The sequence below is a fragment of the Balaenoptera physalus genome (genome assembly GCF_965194825.1).
Source record: "Balaenoptera physalus genome assembly, chromosome: 16".
NCBI lineage: Eukaryota > Metazoa > Chordata > Mammalia > Artiodactyla > Balaenopteridae > Balaenoptera > Balaenoptera physalus.
This window is the reverse complement of record NC_138898.1, coordinates 92,669,201-92,690,179: the sequence shown is the minus strand read 5'-3', so window position 1 is coordinate 92,690,179 and position 20,979 is coordinate 92,669,201.

The following is a 20,979-nucleotide window of genomic DNA, read 5'->3' as shown; positions in this document are numbered from 1 at the left end:
CTCGGAGCAGCTGCCTGGACCAAGGGCTTCCCAGGGGAGCGTCCGCACCCTGCCAGCCCCGGGGGCCCCGGCCCGGCTCTGCACCTGCCCGGCAGTCTCTGCCCTCTGGCCAGGCCCTCCTCTCACACCCTGAGACCCAGAGCAGACAGATCAGGGTGCGAGGATTCTCATGGGGGGAGGGGGGGGCAAGAGCTGTGCTGGGTCCCAGTTAGGGGAGCGAAACAGGAAAAAACACACAGGATTTCAAAGCCTTGGTGCCAGCAAAGCAAAATTTCTCTTTAACACGTTTGACACAGGTTACATGCTGAAATGACAATACTTTGTATTGTTGGGTTAAATATACAATCAAAGTTAAATTTTCACCTGTTTGTTTTTATGTCTTTTAATGCAGACACTAGCAAATTTGGAATTATCGATACACACATGGCTCTCATTCTGTGGCTACTGGACAGCTCTGACCTAGAAAAACCACCCCATTTTAAGGTCAGGACATGAAGACTGAAAAAGAAAGCCACCCAGTGCGGAAGGAAGGAAGGAATGAGTGAGTGAATGAGTGAGTGAATGAACAAGCAAATGAATGAGTGACCCCCCTGGGGAGAACCACATTCAGGAAGCAAGTGCCCTACAGGGCAGGTCACAAGTACCCAAGCGTAGGGGTGACCTCTTCTTACTTGGGATTTTTGATTTAAACTGCAAGATGGGCAGAGAGCCTGCCCTGAACCAGCCAAGCCCGTTTCCCGGAGAGCCAGCTCCCCTCTCGGGCTGGAGACTCCGGGGGGCAGCCTGGGCCACCAGCACGCCCTGTGGCGCCCAGAGAGGCTTTTCCTTCAGGAAGACCCGCGGTGAAGTCAGAGGCACACGGCCACTTTCACAAATAACCACAGAAATACTGGATTCAGCAGAGAGCCCACCCGCCCGGACGCTGCCCCTAGAACTCCCCTCCCCAGGCCCAGGGACCGTGCCCAGCCTCTCCCGTGGCCTGAGGGAGTCGACTCACCCACTCCCGGCGGTAGCCCGGGCCCCCAGCCCATCCATCAGCGTCAGGCTCCAAGATGGGCTCTGCTCTAAAGGACGCGGCCACTTCCGCCACGCGTACGGTGAGGACAGAGGGGCCAGGTGGGCCTGCGCTGGCAAGAGGAGCCCAGCCTCCTGCTGGGGGCCACGCGGCCCACCCTCCCGGCTTGCTGAGAAAGGGGGTTCTTCTCTCTGCACAGCTCCAGCTGGACGGGAGCCCTGAAGGGATGGGCGTCTGGGGCACGGCCTCTGGGCAGAGCTGGCCATGGGCTCCTGCGAAAGGGTCCGGCTGGCAGCCCATCTCCTGAGCTCCCACAAAGGCCGGACTGACCAGTGGCCTTGGGGTGGGCGCTGCCCCAGGCTGGCGGCTTTGCATGGCCCCGCCAGGGAGTCTAGGGACCACTGCCGCCCTCCTAGAGCCCAGCGTGCACTCGGCCATCGGGGTAAGGGCCGCACGCCAGGTGGGGAGGAGCCTGCAGAGGCCACTCAGTGCCATGGCCTCATCTGTGGGGGGAAACTGAGGCCCGGAAAGAAAAAAGGACTTGTTTGAGGTCACACAGCAGCCAGGGGTCCAGGCAGGCCCAGGATGCCAGTCCAGGACTCTCCTTGCTCCCCTTTTTATTTCCTATTCCCAGGCAGTAAAGTGAGGGGGGGACGGGTCACCGTGGCATTTGGAGAGGGTATCAGCCTGCTAGGACTGTCATAACACAACACCCCAGACTGGGCAGCACCAGCAGCAGAAATGCACTTTCTCCCAGTTCTGGAGGCCCGGTGCCAAGACAAAGGTGCCACCTGGTCGGTTTCCGGTGAGACTTCTCCCTGGCTTGCCAACGGCCACCTTCTCCTGCGCACTCACACGGAGGGACAGAGCTCTGGTGCCTCTTCCCCTTCTTATAGGGGCACCGGGCCTACTGGATCAGGGCCCACGCCATGACCTCATGTAACTAATTACTCCCTAGAGGCTGCATCTCCGAATGCAGTCACACTGGGGGTTAGGGCTTCAACCTGTGGCTCTCGGGGGACATTCAGTCCATAGCAGAGTCACATGCTGTGATGGAACTAGTCCATGAAAAGCTCCAGAACGTCCAGCACGCAGCAAGCGGCCGGGCTGGGGGCAGGAGCAGGGGCCTGGCTCGCCCTCGGGAGCTGCTGGCCTGCTTTGCTGATGGCACCTGAGCACGAGCCGTCCCCAGAACGGGGCTCCTACGGCCGCGTCACACGAGGAGCCCCTGTGCCCGGCCCACCCCTTCATCTAACCCTCTCAGCGTCTGCAGTGAGGCCGAATCTGCCCGTCCTCAAGAGGGCGTGAGGCACAGACCAGGCCCCTGTTTGCCCAAGTTCACTGACACATTGTGAGGGGGTTCTGATTTGCACCTGGGACTTTCCGACCCCAGGTCCAGAACGCTCCCTCCCAGCCTCACGGCCCCCAGCCCAGCTGCCCGCCACAGTGTGGCGGACGGGCTCTTCAGATCCAGCCAGCAGGCAAGAGGCCCCTGGCCGCCCACGTTAGCCATTCCTGGCCTGACACTTGAGCCACAGACTCAGTTATCCTTTATCCACTAAGTAATCCCAGTGGAGGCCAGAAAGAAGCCGAGACTTGCCTCGGGCCGGGGCCAGGCGGCCGGGAGATGAGAGGTCACGCTAGGATGGCCGCCCAGCCGTCCGGCGTCCTGAGCCAGCTTCTGAATGAGATCAGAGTTGGAGAGACTCCGGGCGTCTCGGCCGGGCACTCGGCCACCACCAGCCCCTAGGGCAGGCCCTTATTGAGAAACGCACAGAGGGGGACAGACCACCTGGGTTCAGACCCACAGCTGTGCCCTTTCCTGCCCCCCAGCACCTGTTCCTGGCTGCAGAATGGAGTCTCTCTTTCAGGAGTTTGGAGGAGCTCATCACTGGGTGAGGCGCACACAGCAGGTGCTCAATAAACGTGGCTCCCGGCTTGGTGCCTTCAGAGGCCTCTCGGTGAGTGCCGGTGCTCAGAAGCTACTGTCAGAAACTCTGAGACCCTCACCAGCCCCCAGCCCCCAGCCCCCAGCTGTACAGAGCCCCCAGAAGGGAGGCTTGTGGGCGTGGGGACCCTTTACTGCCCTCGTGCCCCGAGAAAACTCCTAGTGAGTGTGAGACCAAGAGGGGAGCCAGTGACAGCCATTGGTTTCTTGCCGTGATCCCTGGGGATGCCCTCCTATAGGGACCCCCCCACAGCTACTCAGTCACATCCCAGAGGGAGCCCCGGGAGCAAAGGAGTTTGCAGAGCCCATGGCATTTCTGACTTCTATTTTCCCCATGATTTAAAGCCCTGGAATGCCAGCTCTGTGAGGGCAGTGCTGTGTCCTGTCACGGCTTCGTGGTCTCACCTAGGGCCCTGCCTGACCCTGAGGAGTTATGGTAGCTATTGGTTGGATGAGTAGGTGGATGAAGGAGTTGATGGACACATGGATGGGTGGATGGATGGAGGGATGGATGGATGGACACATGGATGGGTGGATGGACACATGGATGTGTGGATGGATGGATGGATGGATGGACACATGGATGGGTGGATGGACACATGGATGTATGGATGGATGGATGGATGGACACATGGATGGGTGGATGGACACATGGATGTGTGGATGGATGGATGGATGGACACATGGATGGGTGGATGGACACATGGATGGGTGGATGGACACATGGATGTATGGATGGATGGATGGATGGACACATGGATGGGTGGATGGACACATGGATGTGTGGATGGATGGATGGATGGATGGACACATGGATGGATGGATGGACACATGGATGGGTGGATGGACACATGGATGTGTGGATGGATGGATGGATGGATGGACACATGGATGGGTGGATGGATGGACACATGGGTGGGTGGATGGACACATGGATGGGTGGATGGATGGACACATGGATGGGTGGATGGATGGACGGGTGGGTGGAGGTGAACAGCCTGGCAGCCAACAACAATAAAAAAGTTTGGCCTGCTGATGGGCTGAGTTAAGAAAGCCAAACAAACAAAGGTTACATGCGTTTTGACTTCATTTACATAAAAACATAAGAAATGCCGGCCAACCTGAAGTGACAGGGAGTGGAGTGGGGGTACCAGGGAGGTGCCGGGGAGGGTTACCAAGGGCACGAGGAAACTTTGGTGTGTCGGGCACGTTCATTGTCTTGATTTTAGTGATGGGCATCCCTCAGTGATGGTGTACACTTATGTCAGGGTTTATGAAATTATACATTCCAAATATGTGCAGATTGAGTAATGTCGATTTTACCTCAATAAAGCTGTTTAAAAAAAGAAAGAAAAATGTGGTATCGGGATAGTAGGATATTCATAAGAAAAAGATTAAATTAGATTCTTCCCTTGTACTTTATACCAGAAGTAAACTAAAAATGGGTCAGAGATATAAATGTAAAATAAAACAAAATGAAACCATAATGAGGGAAATCTTCATGGTGGCAGCTCAGTTCTGGGTCTTGATGTGCCAGTATTTCCACAAATCTGCACACGTGACAAAATTCCACAGATCTGCCTGCCACTCTGATCCAGAGCCAATGTTCTCGTTTTGACCAGTCAGATAAAGTTCATCCATAAGAGGAAATGGTTGATGGGACCCTCTGTGCTGTCTTTGCCACTTCCTGTGGGTCCATCACTGTTTCAAAATTAAAAGTCTTTGAAGTAAATAAACAAATAACCCATAAAGCCCTGAAAGAAAATATGGATGGGTTTTTCTATAATTTCTTTGTTTAAAAAACTTTTGTTTTGGGCATCCCTGGTGGCACAGTGGTTGAGAATCTGCCTACTAATGCAGGGGACACGAGTTCGAGCCCTGGTCTGGGAAGATCCCGCATGCCGCAGAGCAACTGGGCCCGTGAGCCACAACTACTGAGCCTGCGCGTCTGGAGCCTGTGCTCCACAACGAGAGGCCGCGACAGTGAGAGGCCCTCACACCGCAATGAAGAGTAGCCCCTGCTCGCCACAACTAGAGAAAGCCCTCACACAGAAACGAAGACCCAACACAGCCAAAAATAAATAACTTAATTAATTAATTTTAAAAAAAAAAGATACCTAAAAAAACAAAAACAAAAACTTTTGTTTTGCAGAAAAATTAGAAATTAGATAGATAAATGACAAACTGAGAAAACATCTTCAAACTATATCATAGGCCAAAGGTTACTAGCTCTGATATTTAAATAGCTTTTACAAACAAAGAAAAAGGCAAACGCTATAGAAAAATGGGCTAAAGAAATGAATAGATAACAGAAAAGGTAATCATATGAAAATATGCTCAAAAGATAGCAGGCAGGAAAATTTAAAACTGAAGTAGATTTGTCATTGGAAGTGTGAATATTAGAGAAAAATGAATTTGGGGGGTATTCGAATCAATTAGAAAGCTTTCAAGTATGGTTCAGGCAACTCAGCTAAGTGAATCTACTTTTCAACTGTAAATTTTATGGAATCTAAGTACAGATAAAGTATTTCCAGTGAAAATGCAGTGTGCGAATCAAGATGTGCTGTCAATGTAATATATGCACCAGATTCCAGACTCTATAAAAGGAAAATAGCTCATTAATAAACTGCTTGTCGATTACATGTTGAAAAGACAGTATGTTGTTGATCCAGACCAGTCAGTCGTCTGTGGTCCAGGCGCAATCAGCCTGAGGAGGAGACTTGTCTCCCAAGCTTGAGGAGTAGGCCCCCTTCTCCCAGACTCTTCTGCTGAATTTAAATGCGGGGTTGGACCCCAACTGCCCCTGCCCCTTTGTGTGACCACAGAGGACCGTCCTGAGGACAAGGTCTACCCCTGTGAGGATGGCTGGGCAGAGGGACAGCCTGGGTCTGGGCTGAGACGTCAAGCTGCTGACCGCTCAGACCCGCCCCATCTCCACGCCTCTTCCCTTCACCACACTCTTCCTTATTTTGCATCAGACAGCTGGGTTTCGGTATCTGCAGCCAAAGAATCCTCTGACCCCCTGGCAGGGTTAGGGTGCACCTGCCGGGTGCCCTCCCGCAAGGCCCACCAGGGAGCTGGAGCCCAGGCCACACGACTTCCCGCCAAGTGTCAACAGGAACCACGATTGCCTCTCTCCCCCACCCCAATGTGCCGCCAACGCTCGCCGAGTGCCAGCTGCCAGCCTAGCCCCGGGCTGCAGGCGAGCTGCATGTTAATAGGAATTTTCTGTGCCACGACCCCAAAGGGACTGAATAGAATTTCAAAGTGAGGTGGGGAGACGGATCTCTCCCAGTGCCCGTCCCAGAGAAGCCGCTCCAGACGCTTGTTGAATGAATGAGTGAGCAAATGAATGAGTGAATGAATGAATAAGTGAATGAGTGAGTGAGTGTGTGCACCTGGCCTTGTGGGGTGCTCTGAGCCTGGGGACCTCCCAGTGCTGGGGGTACCCCCTGCCCAGTTCAGGAGGGTCCTGAGCATGGGCCCAGAGGCTGGGGGCTCGGCTTCCCTGAGGGGGTCTCTGCTTCTTTTCCTCTCGCCCGTCTGTGTCCACGCCCCGCCCACCCCGACATGAGAAGGAAGCTGGGGACACCCCATCTCTCTTCAACTCCCAGCTGTGCTCTGCTGCTCCTCCAGGGTGAGTGGGGCCCCTGGAGCTGGTGCTTTGTTCTGCCCCTGGGGGAGGTGGCCGGGGTCTCAGGGGCTGCCGGGCAGGGGCTCCTCGAAGCTTGTCAGAGGCCGAATGAGAGCTTGGGTTACTCGGGCTCTGGGGCCGGGATAGGACTTGCTAACCATGGGTGGGTGGGAAAGGAGGACCGCTTAACCCCCTCCCTTCTGGGCTGCAGCAGAGGCCAGCCTCCCTGGGAGAGACAAAGGCATTTAGTCACTTCCCTGGAAGGCTCACATGCAGCTACCCCATCCTAAAGAAACAAACAGACGTTTTGCCCAGCATGGTGATTTTTCCAGATGCACACTGTGCCCCACGTGGCCATGTGGCCTCTTGAGAGGGGAGCTCCAAGCCTGCCCACAGGTGACAGGCCTGGGGTCACCTGGCAGGGTGCTAGGGGTCACACCCTTTGCCCTCACCCCACCCCACCCAGCAGAGCCCCTGTAATTTGGGAGTGACGTCACCCCCATCTCAGCCAAGTCCGATGAAAAGTCCCCGTTCACAGGAGGAGGGTGAAGTTTGTGGCGATCCCAAAATAGCCCCAAAGAGCTGCCTGCCACCCCAGGAATGCCCGGAAACCACGCCCGGCTGAGGACAGAGGTCACCCAGCTCCCAGGCCTTTGAAGCTCGAAGGGACTTGAAGAAGCTTCCAGAAGACCAGCAGGGTCATGGCTCCTCCAATGCCTGGTCCCCAGGAGCCACGGGAGAAACATCTGCTCAGGGGGTGAAGGAAGGAGGGACCAACGAGGCAGGAAGTGACTCTCCCTGGGGCCTTAGGGGGTTCCTGCCCCGCCAGCACCGCCGGGCCTGCTGGCCCCGCCAGCCCCGCCGACACTGATGCGGCCCTGTGGCCTCTGGAACATGAGGGGGCAAATCCCGGCCGTCTGGGGGCAGCCCCAGGACACTCGCCAGTCGTCACCACGGCGCCACTGGGTGAGGCCCGAGCTGAACGCGAGACCCCCACGGGGAGGGCAGGGCTGCTGCCCCATGGGAGACGGAACGGAGTGCAGACCTCAAGGACTTGACCAGGGTCACAGGGCCTGGCGGGGAGGGGCAGGAAGACGCAGCTCTGGCCGTGGGCGCGTGGCTGCAGTCTGCAGTCTGTGAAACGGGGCTGATTCCGAAACTCCGCCCGAAGGGCTGTGAGGCCTGGATCATCTCCTGGGATCACAGTCACGGCTGCCGGCCTCTGCCCGCCACCCCATCCTCTCCCTGTTCCTCCCACGGACCCGGCTGGAGCCCCTTGCTGACCCCAGAGGGACCACGCAAAGGAAGCAAAGACCCGGCTCCTCTCTGACCTTCAGGAGGGAGGCCCAGGCGCTGCCAGGTCCCTGTGGACTCAGGGGACAGGGAGGGGCCTCGGGAATGCCTGGACGGTGCCCCGCACCACCCTCTCTCTGTGGGCCTGAAGCTGCTGCCCATTTCCTTTCCGGGTGGACTTTTGCTGTGGCTGTGGAACATTCCAGAGAGAGGGGAGCAGGCCCGGCAGGGCGGGGCCCTGCCCACTGCCTGTGGGGAGGCTGCGTTTGGGCCCCGGGGTCTTAGGGGAGGTGGTCCCGGCCAGCCTGGGGGGTCACAGTGTAGCTCCTCCCCGTGGCGCTCAAGACCTCCGGAACGAGCAGCCGGTGGGTATGCAGGGGCTGGAGGAAACGCCCGAGGGCCCAGGGGTGGCCTGTCCCTCAGAGGAGGTGCCACGGGGCTGGTCCCACCGTGTCCATCAAGATGCACAGGGACGGCTTCACGCCCTCGGTGAAGGGCTGTGTGCTGTCGGCGGGCACCGTGTCCTCCTGGAGGACAGGCAGGGGCGGGGACGTCCCTGTCCTCTGGGCTGCACGGAGACCACAGCCGCCACCTAGCCTGTGTCCCACGTCCCTTCATCGGTGCCCAGCCAGAGCCGTGGAGAAAGGCCACAGACACGTGGAAAACGCCGAGGGCCAAGGAAGGACCTGCTTTAATTCCAGCAAACATACATGTGTGTGTCGTGTCCAAAGATCACGTCTATTTATTGAGCGCTTACTGTATACTGTTACATCTCCTAACCCGTCAATGCTCACGTCAGACCCTGGAGGTGGGGTCTACACACCCATTCTCCAGATAAAGAGACGGAAAACAGAGAGGTCAGCGTTCTTCCCAGGTCACGTGACTGGTGAGGAACGGCCAGGATCTTGACTCTTAATCCCCATGTCAGGCCCCATTTATTTAAGTTACACTTTTATTTTAGTGTCAGTGTTGCTTCTCTTGTGAGCTGGTTTTGGAGGCCGTGACCCAGGTCCACCATCACAGCAGGCGTTTCTGGGAGGCCTGACAGACACGACTGTTCCCTAGAGTAAGACGATGCTTGTCCTGCACCTTCGGCCCCAGAGGCGAGCCGTCCTCAGGCTCTTGGGTGAAGAAGAAAGGTGGGGGGTCAACGTGCCCCCTCCCCATATCCACCCCCAAACCCCGGCACCCGGGCGTCCACCCCTGTCCACCTCGGGCAGTGGCCCTGACTTCGCCCTCTGCCCCATCTCCTGAGCCCCTGGTGGCAGATCTTTGGTTCCCAGCAGCCCCTCCACCAACTGGCGAGCGGGATTCTGAGGCAGGTTGGGGAGCCTAGCTGCAACTCACCCCCAGACCCCCAGATCTGAACTAATCACCAGACCCCTAGATCTGAACTAATCACTGGGCCACACGGACGCCCAGTGATGCAGAAGGACGCCTTGGACCCCGGGGGGTCAGACCAGGAGCTGTGGCTTCCTTCCACCCAAGCCACGGCCAGCCTCTCCCTGCAGCTTCCAGGCCGCAGGGCCCGGGAGAAGCCGCTGCCCTGGGCCGTGCCTCAGAGCTGCACTGGAGGGGCTCCTGGGGCATCGAGGCGCCTGGCATCCCGCCAGCTGGGGCTGCAGGAGGAGGCCATGGGCCCTCCCCTCCACCTGGGGCCCCTGGCCAGAGGCTCTGTCGGTCTCAGATTCAGCTCTGGGGCCCTCAGCACCCCCTGAAATGGGGATTCAGAGGTGGAGCGCTCCGGGGGGTGTTGGCCCTGCCTTGAGCTCCTGGACATGCCTCCTCCTGCCCTGAGTGGGTCCTGAGCCCTGGTCCACCACTGCCCATGATCGACTACCTCTGACACTGGTTTCCATACCAATGAAGTAGGAATACTACGCATGTTAACTCAGAGCAAAGCTGGCATGAAGTGGCCCGAACGTGCCTTTCCTGAGGTCAGCCGCTCCCTCTTGGACGCGCTGTGCTGGGCTCCAGGGGTCAGAGGTGAGGGCAGCCCCTCCCTGAGCCTCAGTTTTCCTGTCTCTAGGGGGGTTTGCATGAGAAAGTGCCAAGACTCCTTCTGGCGTTCCTGGCCCTGGCCTCCGTCCCCAGGCCGGCACAGTGGACGTACAGATGGACGGACAGGGCTGGCTTCCTGGTCCAGGGGCTGGGCCGGGCTCCCAGGAAGGGGCCTGTTCCATGGGCTTCCCCCCACACACCCACAGGGCTGCTGGCGGGACACCCCTGGCCGCCCGCCAGCTCCCTAGCATGCCTGTGGGTGACTCCTGGAGCCCGGCCAGACGCTGTCACACGTCCCAGGGGCCCCTCGGCATTCTCTGCCTTTGTTTCCGACGACGGGGTAGTGCGGGGGGGCGGTGCGGAGTCGCTCAGAATCCCGCACAGGATGTCAGGCATCCGGGGGTGGGAGCTGGCGGTGGGCGGGGCATGCTGACACCCCCCCTTCCAGGAAGGTGAGGCCGTGCGGCGGGGTCCCACGGGAGGTGCACAAGACAGCGGGACGTTCGTCCCAGGCTCAGGCTCACGTGTGGAGCAGAGGCCGGGGTCAAGGACTGGGGTGAGGGGGGAACAGGATGGTGCCAGCCCTCGGGGGCACATGGGGGGGTCCAGGGGCCTCCGCCTGCCCGGGGGGCTGCAGGAGGCTCCCTCCCACTGGCGAAATGAGGTGGGAGAGGCACTCACCAGCGTGGGGTCGGACCCTGCAGCAGGCCATCCGGGCCGCAGGCCTGGCCCCACCAGTCTCCCCGCACGCAGCCCTCGGCAGCCCCCCCGGGTTAAGAGCGACAGCAACTGTGCCCTATTTATATCGTCGGCCCCGTCATCCACAGGCTGCAGTCAGCAGGCCCGGCCAGGGCTTCCACCACGATCAGCTTACATTTAAAATAAATGTTTCCTTAGCTCGTATCCGATCTCCAGTGGCGAATATCGGAAAGCGGGGAGACAGGTCCAAACTCTGAGCAAGGCCTCCCTGCCAGGCACCAGGGACAGGGGCCTGGCCAGGGCCGTCCCCAGAGGGTGGCGCCTCGGCGACCAAGAGAGGCCACCTGATGCTATGCGGCCACTTGGCGCCCTGCAGGTCTGCGACCTCAGCTCCCCACCTGCCCCTCAAGTGGGGGCCTTCACGGCGCGCTGCCCGCCCTGCAATGGCTCTGGAGGGCCCTCGAGACAGGCTACGGAAGAAGAGCACGTTGACACGCGGGGCTTGTGTTCAGGGGTCAAGGGGGTTACACTCAACATCACAAGTCACAGCTTTTTCCAAAGACGCCCCCCAGCTCCTTGCTCTGAGGCAGGGGCTCTGAATGGGAGGGATTTTCAGAATCTGGGGAACACGAAGTGCAGCCCCCTTGCCCGTGGTGGCCGCAGCCAGCACTCCTGTCCCTCTGGGACCCAGGCCTCTCCCTCCAGGTGCCACCACATTCCCCTGGAGGGTGGATGAGAGAGGGGACAGGGGAGGTCAGGGGCAGCTGAGATGTGCAGCTCCCTCCCTGGGCCACTCAGACCTGCCCCTTTGGGCAAAGATCCTGGAGATGGGCCAGGAAGACTCAGCCCTGGCCTGGACTCCCAGCAAAGCCCCCAGAAGCCCCCAGCCCCCAGTGATAAGAGCCTCCTAAAAAGGTTGCTTCTCTCGGTCACCCCCCACCCCCATGAGAAATTCTCCTCTGAAGCCAACTGAGAGCCCCTGGGCTGCCTTGGGAGGAAGGGGTGGGGACCTGGTACGCAGGGCAGGCCCAGAGTGGGCGTGAAGACAAGAGCCCGAGCATGAGAGACGGGGGGCCTCCCGGGGACAAGGAGCCCAAGCTGATGGCCCCGGAGGGGCCAGGGCGAGTCCAGCCCAGGAACGTCAGGGCTTGTGGGGGGAGAGGAGGGGTCCTACCTGCACCCACCCCTGCTTCCCACACGCCTGACCCACAAGACCCGAGCTGCTTCCACAGCTGCCTTACGTCCAACTGGCCGCACCAGGCTCTGAGGGCAAACCAAGCCCCCAGGCACACACAGCCCCTATGCCCACAGCACCCTGAGGAGGGACAGCAGCTCCCCCAGGAGATGAGGGTCTGAGGGGAGGAGGCTGCTGGGCTGGGCCTGTCCTCCTTTGCGGGGTGACTCTCTCAGGGCAGGAACGCTGGGCGAAGGAATCCGGAGAGGGGGGGCCCGCCCAGCCTGGATCACCGTCGCTGGGCCCTTCTCTCCTGTCCTCCTTCTGGGAGGTGGAAGCGCCTGCCCGGTGCTGGGCTCCTGCCGACAGCCTTCCGTCACTGGGACCCCCACGTCCCTCCCAGGTGGGTGTGCCATTCTGCCCACTGGACGGGGGAGAGAACTGAGGCTCCGGGAGCTGAGGTAGAGCCCGCGGGTGGCGGAGCAGACCCAGGCCTGCTGGCTTCGGAGGCCGCGTCTGGCCACGCCGGGCCGCAGAGAGGACGGTGACCGACGGCGAGAACGGCGGCCACGTTGGTTGAAGGCGGAGTCCACGCGGCCCCCGCGGCCCAAGAAAGGGAAAACCCGCTCCTGATCCCAAGGCCGTCTCTCAGGCAACTGAAACCACAAGTGCTACGTTTCCAAGCCCAGCAAACACTGGGTGCCAACTGTGTGTTCCACCTCGTGCTGCGGCGTGCTGGGGCCACAGCCCCGCGCGGGAGACAGACAAGTGCGTGGGGCGGGCCCGGTACAGGGGGTCAGGACCGTGAGACTGGAGGAGAGCAGGGGCGCAGCATCTGCTGGCTGGGGGCTTTCGGGACAGCTTGATCCAGGAGCTGCCGCCAAAGCTGGGTCCTGAAGACTGAATAGAAGTTTTCCACTGGGGAGAAGCATTCCGGGTGGAGAAGAGTGTGTGCGAAAGTGTGACTCGTGCCAGAGCGTGCTAAGTGCCAAGCGCACTGGGGCCAAAGAGGTTGGTGGGGCCGACGCACCCGGTGGAGGAGCTGAGAGGGAGCCCCGGCGAGTGGCGGAGGCAGGACCTGGTTCAGCTCCCGGCCCCTCCGCCATCCTGCAGCCCCTCCGTCTATTCCCAACCCTCCCCCTAGACGGCCTCTGGCTGGTAACCGGAGGGGGCACGGGGAGGGCACCCACCCCAAGGGGGCAAGAGCTCCTCTGGCCAAGACACCAGTCACTTCCTGACTCTGGGCCCAGATCTCCGGCGGGAGGGGCGGGGGGGGCAGGCACCGAGGGGGCGGCATTCCAGCTGGCATTCCAACTCCTCCTCCACAATTAGTCCATTTCCTGCCCTGGCTGCAAATTTCAACCATTTCCTTCTTGGGCCACCTCCGGCCTCTGCCGCTGCCTGGCCCTGCGCTGACCCTGGCAGGGGACAGGACGGTCCTTGTCCTGCCAGCGCCAACTTTGGAACCAGCCTTGCCCTCAATCAAGCATCCTGCCAATAGGCCCCTGGACGCTTGGAGGGGAGCCGACCCAGAGTGGTGGGGAGACTGGGGTCCAATCCTGGCTGTGCAGCCTCCAGCCATGTGCCGAACCTCAGTGGCACACACGTGGTGCCTACTGCATGCCCGAAGAGGGCTGGCACTGGAGACCCTGTAAGGCAGGAGGCAGCAGCCAGAGGCAGGATGTGGGCACCGCTACATGCCAAGGGTGAGCTTCTACCTGTGAACCTTGAAAGCACAGCCTCTCCGCTCAAGGAGGTTGGGCTCAACAGAGAGGGGCCCCCAGGGTGCAGACGGTCCAGGGTCCAGTGCTTGGATGCCCAGCACCCCCCACCGCAGCAGACGGACCTGAGCGGATCCCAGGAGAGGCTGGCAGGGCTTCTTCCGGAAAGTCAGCAGAGCGGACAGAAAGTTGTTTGTTCGTAGACCCCCTCCCCAAGTTTGGAGAATGTCGCCCTATGAAAGCAGGGTCCCTGACACGAGGCAGGGGCTTCGCAGCCCCCCATGCTTCCCCGGGGAAGCAGGTGCAGGAAGGCAGGTTCTGGTGAAGGGGCCTGAACGTACCCCTCCGAGGTGACTGTACGAGCCCCAGTCTGCAGCCCAGAGCACCCTAGGGTGTCTAGGGCTTGTTCAGGAGTCTGGGGGCCTCCCTCAATAAGTGATCCTTGCCGAATGTCTCTTCGGCCTCAACTGGCTGGAATCCAGGCTGGCACTGGACAGGAAGCTAGGCCCCTGGGGAAGCGGCTCCCAGCTCTGGAGCTCACGGCCACTCCGTCGATGGTGGCAGCTGCACGTGGTGCCCACCCAACCTGGAGACCCCTCCCGCCAGCTCCCAGCTCCCAGCCCCAGGCTGGGCCTGCCCAGAAGGAACCTTCCCTAATAGGTTGATATATCTTTGTCCCCAGAAGCAGGCACCCAGCTGCACCCCTGGGGTGGGGGTGAAAGACCCCCACTTCCCACTCCCAGCACGACAAGGCCTGGGAGCTGCCCGGAGGCTGGGGAGCTCGGCGCCCACGAGAAACCCCAGCAGGGGCCCCCTCCCCCGATTAAGGCCCAAGTCCTGGGCTGGAACTCTGCCAGCCAACTGCAGTTTCCAAAGTGTGCTCTCCCAGGACCCCGGGGAAAGCCCAGCCATGCCCCTGTCCGGGGACCACCCCATCTGGGCCAGCACAGGGGGACCCACGCGTCTCCTGGGGTCGGCCTCACGCTGGAGTTTGAATGACGGGCCCAGAAAAGGCACGGCTGCATCTGTAACACGGAGATGCCACTGCACTTCCCGGGGTGTCTATGGGATTTGAAACCCCTGACCACCAGACAGAGACCTTGTCCAGTGGTTTGACCTTGCCATGACCTTGACCACGGTCCTCATGGTGTGAGGAAGACTCGCCAAGATGCCCAGAGCGGACGGGAGAGCCCAGATCACCCAGCTGTTCTGGCCCAGCGGTGCCCGCGCCAGGCCCGAGCCAGGCCCGCGGGGGCTTCAGGAAGGGTAGAGAGCACGCTGCGGCCCCGGGCCCTGGGGGTGGCCCCGGCCCTTGGGGACAGACCCCGCCCCCGGGGGCAGCCCCACTGCAGGGACCTGGGAGAACACTGGGGACAACGTGGGGCCCAGTGCACAGAAAGGGCGTGTGCATCTGGCCGCAGGGCTGGGCGCCCTCCAGCACAAGCTGCAAACCCAGACAAGCGGGAAGATTTTCCATGCTGGGGCCCAGGGGCCCGGCCAGCCTGCCGTTAATAAAAAGTCACAGGCTCAGCCAGGACGGCCTGGAGACTGGACGGCCCCGCAACACGTTCTAAGTTCGTGATGTAACGGCGGAGGATCCTGCAATATTTTTCAATAAGTCTTTCCATTTGGGGGTTTTAATATGTCATGGGAGCCTCCTCCCCAACCCCACCCTAAACCCCCCAACCCGGAATCCTGAGAAAATCTCCTTCCACGGTTTCCCATAAAGCAGGTGCAGAGCAGCCGGGGCCGGGGCGGGGGGAGGGGGCGGGGTGACCAGGGATAGAGGCCCTTGTGGGTGCGGCGCCAGCGGGCGGGCAGGTGGCTCCCGCTCCCCCAGGACGCCAGCTCCAGGAGAGGGCATTCTGCCCACCCCCCAGGCAGAGGCCAAACCCAAACCGAATCCAGCTTGCTGAGCACCGTCCTCTCACGCGAGATGTAGACATTAAGGCAGATGCTTCAGGCAAACTTTTAAAAGCCCACTTCTGAGTTAAATACTCAAACAAGGTTCTTGGGCCAAATTCGGCCCCAAGGTCGGAGCAAACCATGCTAATTTGATGGAGCCCCTCCCAACCGAGACAGCCCACCTTGCAGCCCATCTGCCCTGGGAAAGCTCAGTGTGGGGCTGCTGGTGGGCCAGTGAGGGGGGACCAGGAAATGTCGTCTTCAGAGACCGCTAGGCACGTGGGCAGGCACACCAGCCCCCAAACCCCACAGCGCCTAGCCCGTCCAAGGTCAGGCCCTCGGGGAGGGGCGTCCCCCGTGGCTGCCCAGACCTTGGCAGGCGGGACTGGCCGTTTGCCTCCGTCTCTGTGATGGGCTTCCCCGCCCCCCAACTGGCTGCTGTGACCAGCAGCTGGTTTAACTCGAGGCGGAAAGGACACAAGTGCGTATGGAATGCATACAAGGTGGCAGGCTGGTCACACCCCGGGCCCGTTCCACGCACCCTGAGGGCAGCAGCGGTTGGCCCTGTGACAGGTGAGGGCACGGCAGCCCGGGGTCATTACGGGATTTGCCGAGGCCCCGCAGGCAGAAGGCGTGAGCGCTCAGAACAGAACTCCCCTGGGGGCGGCTGTCTGGGCCCTGCCTGCTCTGGCTACTCCTGCGGAGCTGATGGGGGTCACTGGCCCTGGGCTGGTCCACCCTGAGGCCCAGCTGTGCGGGGGAGGCCAGCAGACGGGGCTCCACCAAGGACTGGCCAGTGCCCACCTGCCGGCCCACCTTGGGGGCCTCCAAGCGGCCTGCTCTTTCCAGAGCCCGGAGCCCACCGACCACGCTGGGCCCCAGGCCCGGTGCCCCCCTCCCCAGCGCGTGCACAGCAGGAACAAGCCAGGGGGAAGGCTGGGGGGCCAGGGTCAGTGCTGGGCGCCGGCCTCCCCGGGCCGCCAGGGCTGTGGGTCGGTAGCAAACACATCTCGCCTCTAATAAAACAAATCATCTGAGGCTGGGAAGCCACAAGAGGAAACAGCTGTGCGCTGCTGGCTGTGAACACGTGTTTCCACGCCCATCTTCTAGGCTCGCCCGCTCTGCTTCCAGAATTCTGGACTCTTGGCCATTTTCTGACAGCAGAATGCTGTGGGCTGTCGAGAAGGGAGTTTCGGAGGCCGTGGAATGTGTGCACAAGAAATCGGACCGGCAGACCCCCGCTGGGAGACCATGGTCCTCACACGATCTGACCCAGAGCGGCCCTCAGAGCCACAGACGCAGAGGAGGCCGGAGGGACAAGGCCTGTGAACAAAAGACAGGCAAGGATGCTCACGTCGGCTCTGAGTATGATGGTCCAAAACCGGGACAAACTCAAATGTGCGTCAAGGTGATGCATAAACAGACATGGGCACAATGGAACCGCACACGACCTGGCACAGGGGTGGGCGGGTGTCACGAGCACGTGGTGATGAGATCCCAAACCGGGAGGGCTCTGGGAGGTTCTGCCTCGGTGACGTTCGGGAGAGGAACGCTGATCTACAGGGACGGGAGTCAGAGCAGGGCTCCCCTCAGGCGGGGATTGGTCCTAGGGGGTGAGAAAGTGTTCCGGGTGTTGGGAAACACCGTGTAGCAGATCTGGGAGGTGGTCACCCAGGGGTGCTTGTGTAAGTCAGAGCTGTACACACAATTCACGGATTTGCCATGTGTAGATCACATCTCAATCAACTGCTGTGAAAGACAGGTAAACACTTGAGGGATGTCCCTCCCGCACCCTGGTCCCTTCAGCTGAGCTTGAATCCTGTAAAGCAGGGGTCCCCAGCCCCCGGGCCACGGACCAATACCAGTCCGCGGCGTGTTAGGAACCGGGCCGCACAGCAGGAGGCGAGTGGGGGGCAAGCGAGCAAAGCTTCATCTGCCGCTCCCCACCGCTGCCCGTCACTCTCATTACCACCTGAACCATTGCTCCCATCACCGCCTAAACCATTCCCCCCCTCCCCACCCCCATCCGTGGAAAAATTGTCTTCCACGAGACCAGCCCCTGGTGCCAAAAAGTTCAGGGACCGCTGCTGTAAGAGACAGGAGACAGACGCAAGTCTGGGAGAGGATGTGTCTTCTCTCCGTCCTGTGGGGCTGGGCGGCCGTCTCTGCAGGCCAAGTGGGAGTCGGCGGCCTAATGGTGGATCTAAACACGGAGACACACCAAGATCTGACCCCAGGTCTTTCCAGCCTTGTGATGCGAGAGAAAAAAGGTAGGATGCCCAGCAGACCAGGCAGGTTCCCGGGATCTCACTGACACTGAAAAAAAGGAAAGTCTGGAGCACCACCACGACCTTATCCTGTCTCCTCCTGACCACCACCTCCCCGTTACCATCACCACTGCCCTTCCGCCAGGACCACCGCCACTGCTGCCACCATCATCTCCAGCACCACCATCACCTCCATTACCTTCATCACCTTCATCATCACCTCCAACATCACCAACCCCACCGCCATCACATCCGGCACCACTACCTCCACCACCACCATCACCACCTCCTTCACCACCACCTCCATCACCTCCAACATCATCACCACCATCACCAACACTACTACCATCACACCCATCATCACTGCCTGTACCACTACCATCATCACCACCATCACTCCATCACCAACTCCTCCACCACCACCAAAACCTCCATCATCAACTCCATCACCTCCATCATCACCACTTCCACACCATCATCACCATTAATACCCCCTCTGAGCCCATCTGCTTTATTACTAAGATACAGGTGAATGTTCTAGTATCTGAGTCCCCAGGCAAGTGGCAACCCTACACTCCAACGTGGGTCTTCAGACTCTGACTGCAGAGCCCTTGCCCCTCTGCTCTCGGTCCCACAGCCAAGACCCGTCCCCAGATGATGTGTGTCCACCGAAAGCCCAACTAAAAATCATTCTGAGATCATGTTTTCAAAGCCCTACGTAATCCTCACGTATCTGGATGCTCCGCATTCTTCCTGATGAACCCAAAGGTGTCACCTTTAAGGTAATCGCATGGCTTGTGCGAAGCACCCTGGGTCCCTCGGAGCCAGCACCACGGCATTCCTGCTCCCAGGACCCCGGACTCGCGATTACATAACCCTTGCTGGAAGTCTGAGCTGACGGACTGCCCTGCCGAAGTATGACTACCACCAATAAAACATTTTATTGCCCAATCAGGACTGCTGATAGAGTCTATATTTAAAGCAATTCTGTTAACCCTGGGAAGTGAATGCTCACTTGGCTCTGGGGCAGCTTGCAAAGCAGAGACAGTGGTTTCGGCAAACCCCTGGAGTCTTGTAAATTCAAGAAAGAAAAGCTGGACGTCAGGAAAGCCAGGGCACTTGGGCAGAGCTCTCAAGGACGCCCCTGCTCTGGATGCTTCCCGGCCCTGGAGCCAGACGAAGTCGGGAAGGCCGGCCCGGGGCAGCTCTGGCTGGCAGAGATAAGACAGGAATATGAGCCCCACACGGTACAAGTGCCACAAAACGGTCCCCCAGGTGTCCCCAACCCACGGAGCCCCTCGGCCAAGCTCAGGGCACAGGCAGGCCCTCCATGGGCCTGTCCCACAGGGCAGGACTCTCCCTGGGACTCGGCGGCCTCATAGGGCTGCTTCCGACATGGCAGCACTGGTCACATGTTGCCACTTACATGTAAACAAATAAAAGTAAGTGACACTTTAGACACAGTCCCTTGGTCACACAGGCCACGTTTCAGGTGGCCATGGACACACATGCTCAGTGGCTGCCACATTGGGCCCTGTCCACACGGGTGAGCACGTCCATCGTGGGGGAAAGTTCTTGTGGGCAGAGCTAGGCTCGCGGTGAGAAGGCAGGACCGCATGGGTCCAGAGCTGAGGGTCCGGACGCTGCGTCGGCTGTTTCCTCCTGGAGGCTCTGGGGAGGTCTGGTCCAGGCCTCTCTCCAGCTTCTGGTGGTGCCGGCACCCGTGACGCCCCTTGTCGTGTAGAGCAGCCCCGACCTCCACCACCATCATCACAGGGTCCCTCGCCCCAGGCCTGTGTCCACATTTCCCTCTTCTTGTGAGGACACCAGCCATCGATTCCAGGCCACCCCACGCCAGTATGGCCTTGACTTAACTAATGACGTCTGCAAAGTCCTTATTTCCGAATAAGGCCACAGCCACTGGTCCCAAGTGGACATGAATTCTGGGGGGACATTCCTCAACCCAGCGTGCCCCTCAGCCCGCCAGACTGCAGCTCCCTCTGCCTCGGGCCACCAGCTGTGCTGTTTTACAGAGTAGCCATCTGTCTCCACCTCCAGGTCGTAAGCCCCGAGGTCAGCACCTGACCTGTCACCCCTGCACACCCAGAGCCTGGCCCATGGTGGGGCTCAACAAATACTTGCTCATGAATGAATGAATGAATGAGTGACAGAGGGGCCACATGGACTGATTCCAGATCTCTAAAGGTCCTAGGTCACACCATCCACCCCAAGCAGAAAAGGTGCAGATCCAGGGAGATGACCTGGGTTCAAAGGCCTGGCTCTGCTGGGTGACCTGGTCGGAGCCCTGTCTCTATGATGGGGGAGGGGAGGCTCCCTTCCAGGTTGGCCAGGGGGCCAGGTAAGTTGATGGGCAGGGTCTCCAAGACGGCCCTGGGCAAGGGGTGTGTGTCAGAGGAGAGGTGTCGGGGCCTCGTACAGCGGCCCTGGGGGACCCCTTCCACAGAGGCTTTTGCCCAGCAAGGTGGGTGCTGCTGCCGCCCCCTCCATCCCAGAGTCACTAGGGGCCTGGATGGGAGGGAGCCGATGGAAGAGGTGCTAGCTGCCCAGGAAGCTCCCGGAAGGCGGCTGCCTGGAGCAGGTGCTGGACCTCCTCACATGGCCCGCCCAGGCCAGGGGGAAGGAGGCAGAGGGCCAGGGGCAAACTCTGTCCTGGCAGCTCCCCAGGGGCTCCTGGGCAGCTCGAGTTTCTAAGGAGTATAAACTGTCTTATAAACTAAGATAGCAACTCTGATGACTGAAGACATAAAAATAGCTGTGCTTACTCAGTCCCTTCTCGGGGTTCTGTGGGAAAGAGTCCGGCGGCCGAAGGGCTGACCCCAGGGCCTTGTGCTCACCCAGGGCTCGCACAGCTCATGGAGAAAGCGTGGGAGGACCTCCAGGAGCTGGGCGCCATGCAGCTGGAGAGCGGCTGGGAGGCCCACCCCCTGCACTGTCCCCTGGTGACGAGGAGGGGGCACCACTCCAAGGGCACTGGCTGTCCTAGGGGCTCAGGTCTGGCCACAGCTTCTCTGGCCTCTCATTCTATCACTTCCTCTCCTAAAACTGCCTTTTCCCAGCCTCTCCTCTGCCCAAGGAGCAATCCTTTGACCCGCTTTTAATGTTAAGAAGGGAAATCTTAATACACAAGTACACACATGTCCTAAACCAGTTAGGATGTTCTGGCTGCAAGTACCAAATAAGCAACTTGAAATGGCTTTAAAATATATTATGTCACGTGACAGGAAGTTTGAGTTGGTGCACAAAGCTTATGTGACATCACAGGACTTGGGGTCCCTCCTCTTCTCTGCTCTGCCATCCTCAC